The sequence below is a fragment of the Coffea arabica genome, chromosome 7e, assembly GCF_036785885.1.
Source record: "Coffea arabica cultivar ET-39 chromosome 7e, Coffea Arabica ET-39 HiFi, whole genome shotgun sequence".
Classification (NCBI taxonomy): Eukaryota; Viridiplantae; Streptophyta; class Magnoliopsida; order Gentianales; family Rubiaceae; genus Coffea; species Coffea arabica.
This window is the reverse complement of record NC_092323.1, coordinates 17,589,557-17,594,551: the sequence shown is the minus strand read 5'-3', so window position 1 is coordinate 17,594,551 and position 4,995 is coordinate 17,589,557. Positions and strand designations below refer to the sequence as shown.

The window sequence follows — 4,995 nt, the reverse complement described above, 5'->3', positions numbered from 1 at the left end:
ACATAAATTACATGTTCTTTCAAAAAAATGACAAATTTGATGAGACGGAGGAAGCGTATTGTATTATAAAAATATTATATATATAAATAAATAAACATTAATATATAGAAACAGAGCCAATATATATTTAAAATGAATCTCAACAAAATTTTAAATTATAAAAATATTCAAAAATATATTTTAAAAATATCTCTAAAAACAATCCAAAAACATTTACAGTAAAAATTTTTCATATATAAATCTACAGTAAAATTTTTAAAAATCACCTCTGAAAACAGCTAATCCAAACGAAACCGATTCAATAGCTGGCTTGCAGAGATTTGGCATAACAATATGATAGCTACTTTTTCATTCGGTTCAGATGGGATGTGCATGTGCTCTAGGCCAAGGCAGCAGGGCAATGCCAAGGCGGCACGCGAGAGCACCACTAGCAAGCTACTGTATTGGACCCTTCCCTTAGAAAAATTAATTTAATATCACCGATGGCCACGTCTCAGATATTAAACTAATAAGAACAGACACAGCACTCGACCTTAGCCGAAAGGCAGAGAAAGGTGATATGATAGTGTTTTATAATCAAGGATCAGGAAAATTGATGGGAACTTTGGCTTGGGCTTGGCAATCAGACTCCACGTGTTGCGTTTTGACAAGTTCAAATTTGATTCATAAAATAAATAAAATTTTTGGACTTTTCGGTCTGAGCCCGTATTAGAAGGTTTAGGCTCCGGCTCCACTCAAACTTTAATACGACATTCGAGTTCAAATGGGACTCAGCCTAGGCTCGTAATTCAATACATAATTATATACACTATATGTCTAATATTTATGAATTATTATAAATTTATATATAAATTATTAATATCTTATGTTATAATATGTGTGAATATATTATTTTGGACTTGACAATTGAAAATAGAAAGGAAGTAAGGAGTGGTTGGATAAAAAAAATGGGCTTCTTTCGATCGAGCGAGCTAGTTTCGAACTAGCTTGACTCCATTGACAGTCTTACTTTTGCATGCAAAAGCATTATACATGTAAAAAATTGCAACATGTGCAACTTTGTTGGTTTTGTAAATAAATTTCTAAGGGTCGATTGGTCCGGCATCTATCCTATTATTGATTTAGTTGATCCAATCTACAACTTTTTACACAAATTTGCCCCTCTTAGTAATGATAACTAGTGAGTAAGGCAAGCCCAATATGTGTGCAATTAACAAAAAATAATTTTATAAAAATTACCTTGATGAAAAAAAGAAATAAAAAAATCATAAAAGCATAATACTGAAAATTTATAATGAGTGAGGAAGATATAATGAAGCTTTTTGTGAATAACTAGAGAAGTATAAGTGGGGTGCACTTGTGTAAAAAATGAAAAATCTTTTTGTAGTTGTTTAGATAACCCAATTTTAATATTTCTTTTTTGGTTGGGCGTGGATAAGTTGTTTGGATAAAGTCATTGAATTTTAATTTTAATTTTCGGTCTGATTGGGTCCATTTCACCTAACAATTGAGGGCATAGAAGGAAGTTCATAAAGATACAACAATGTGTTAACATCACACAGTGATATCTCACTTTATATATTGTAATAATAGATGTTGGTTCGCCTCTCTTGGGTAGTTCGTTTGGTCACGATAGCCCCTTGGAAGTCGTTGTCCAACTCTTCAACCAGGGATCGAGTCTCAGGGATACCGTGTTCGGGGGGAAGGGGCCTCTCCTCCCGGGCCGAAGTGGGATTAGTTGGGCTCCATAAGGATTGACCTGGACACCCCCTCCGTCAGCAAAAAAAAAAAAAATAATAATAATAGATGTTGGTTCACTGGCAGTTAGTAGAATGAGGTCCAAACTAACGATATCCGGTTATCCGTTCATATCAAATTACATCTAAAACTAGATAGAAAACACTTTTAGAAAGAATTGATAGCAAGTGGTTTTAATAAGAAAAAATAATTAGGTGTAAGGTTGTACAAAAATAATTTTATATACGAAAAATTATTGCTTCAATTACTGTAAAGTAAATAAATCAATTACGGTGAGATTTAGCTACTCTAAAAAAAGAAAGAAAGAAATTTTATTAACAAGACAATTGTAACGTTGTACAAAATCATTGAAGGAAGGTATTACGGCAACAGACATCGCCTAAGGGAAACCAATAAGCATGATTCAGGATTAATTGGTTTACCATGAATGACAACTATACGATTATCACCTAAACTGTCTATTAAGAAACTTAGAATATGTGTAATAGGGTTATCCTTCTTTTCTTCTTCTCTCTTCCTGCTCTCTAGAAAATACTATTTAACTAAAACTTCCTTCAATTCCTTCCTTACAAGAGAAGCCCTCTCTATAGTTTCTTTTTATTTGTGTAAATAAAATTCCTCTTACGATTTTCTAGTGAGAGTTTTTTCTCTCCCTAGAATTGTCTAGTGAGAATTTCCTTTCTCCTAAGTTTTTTAGTGAGTTTTATTCTCTCCTAAGGATTCCTAGTGAGAGTTTTTTACAATTTTTTTATTTTTCTTTTATTAGATTTGAGTTTTATCAGATTTTGATTATCAGATCTGGAATTTCTTGGATCTATTTGACAGATCTCACCATAATATCTGGACTTAAAATAGTTATTTTTAAATCGGTAGTTATTTGATCTTATTTTTTAAATTTGGAGCTTTATAATATAATTTTTATTATTTTTTAGATCGGTAGTATCCTTTTTTCAGCTATATTCTTTGATATATGTGTATGTTTGATGATGTAATTTCTCCCATTAGTGTGGATTTTAATGAAATTATGATATTTTATCAAGAAAAAAAGTTTTATGTTGTGATACTATTGCGACAAAGCACGAGATATTGGACTTAACATGTGGAGACAATAAAATATCTTATTTTATAAATTTTATAAACACTTTTTTTTATATAAAATATCATAATTTCTTTAAAATTTGCATAATTTCACTAAAATCTGCACTAATGACAGAAATTACATCATCAAATAAACACAGATATCAAAGAATATATCTGAAAAAAGGATACTCCAAATCTAAAGAATAATAAAAATTACATTGTAAAACTCCAAATTTAAAAAATACGATAAAATAATTGTAGTTCTACGAACATCTGTGCGTGCTTCCAATTGCCAGATCTGTTGATTAATTGTTTCAAGTCCAGATATTATGGTAAGATTTGCCGAATAGATTCAAAAAATTTCAAATCTGATAATCAAAATCTAAAAAAACTCAGATCTAATAAAAGAAAAATGAAAAAAATTATCAAAAACTCTCAGAATCCCTAAGAGAGAATAAAACTCTCACTGAAAAATTTAGGAGAGAAAAAACTCTCACTAGATAATCCTAAGGAGAGAAGAAACTCTCATTAGAAAAATCTTAGACGAGATATTATTCACACAAATAAAAAGAAACTATAGAAAGGGCTCCTCTCACCGAAAAGATCAGAAAAATCTAATCTCGCTCTCATGGAGAGTTGAAGGGAGTTTTAGTTAGGCAGTTTTTTTAGAGAGAAGAAAGAGAGGAGGAGGAGAGAAGGAAGATTGAAAACTAGGTGACAGCATAAAACACGTCAATTACGAATTAGCACTGCACAGATGCATAAAAAGCTACCAAAACTAGCAAGATAATTATGGTTTCTTGACTAAAGTCTTTAATCACCAGACACTTGGTCCCCTTAATCTCTTTTTTTGACCTTGGTTGCGCTTCTTTTTTGCTTTGTCTAAACTCTCAAATCTCAACTCACCGCAACAATTAAATCCACTTTATATAGCGTCCACCATTAATTGAGAAGATCAACGAAGTTGCTGCTTCTTCATAATTAACCCCATCACTTATCAGCCATCCTCGTAGTTATCGTTAATGCCGTATTATCTTTCTACTTTTTATTTCTAGATGTTGATTAATGTTCAATCTTTCATAATTAGCTGTTAAATTTTTCAAGTTATGTTAATTGTATATGTAGATAAGACCATTGTACTATTGTTTATTTGCAGAGAAAGGTGTTGCTTATTACTGCTGCTGGTGATAGATGATGTTAATGAATTTTACTCAGAAAGATGGCTGCAAAAGAAAGAAGCACAACCAAGGCTGTGATCTGCCTCCAAGTAATCATCATAGTCATGGCAGTTCATGCAGTTTACCAATTTCAATAGAACTAGTATTTTGACCCGTGCTATGCACGGGGTTATATTTCAAATCAAAATAATATTGTATATATTTATATATTGTGGTAAAAAATAATAAATATAAATATAGACTAAAAATTTTAAAGAAGTGTATGCTTAATATTTTGAAAAAAAATTTAATCTATAATGATTTACATGATAAAAGAATTGTTAACGTATTTAAGGAGAGGGTTAGGTTGGGTGGTAAGGTGATAAGAGTTTTCTAAAAAAAAGTCAATTTATCAATATCCAACAAAACATATTATATTATATCCATATATCAAAACTTATAATATAAAAAAATAAATTATAACTAATTTAGTTTCTTCCATTTTTAGAAAAAAATCTTTCTCCTATCTTGTGCCGCTAAAATTGTTGATTGCATTTAGATTAGCATTTTTCATAAACTTTAACGTATATTTTTTTAAAAAAATCTCAGTAATATATGTTTTTAGAGTTTTCAAAATTATTAAAAATCACCACCATTTCTCTCTTCTCTTATCCGCCAGCTAGTCATCAGATGTCTCTTACGACTTTCATATCTTCTATCATGGTACCACTCTCTCTATTATTTTTTTGTTGTCATCTTTGTCATATCCCTGCAATTCCTTTTTTTCTTCTCTCCTTTCTCCGCCCATCCTTGTAACCCATATTTCTTCTTTAACCTTTCCTGCTACTTTTCAACTCCTCACCATTTTCTTCCCTCCCTCATCCCCCTATACATAACCTCTAAATTCATATCCCTGCGACCCAATATATTTAACTTTACCTATCATAATTAAAATATAAAATTAAAAATTACAATGGTTGCAATTATTAGTATCTAAAAA

General features: G+C 30.7%; 1 non-coding gene across 1 annotated transcript; it reads right to left on the bottom strand.

Annotated features, from left to right (window-relative positions):
- Positions 1-369: 369 nt before the first annotated feature.
- Positions 370-558, bottom strand: LOC113702559 (U2 spliceosomal RNA). The gene has a single exon (XR_003451197.1). It is a non-coding gene; the product is annotated as a U2 spliceosomal RNA (small nuclear RNA).
- Positions 559-4,995: the final 4,437 nt, after the last annotated feature.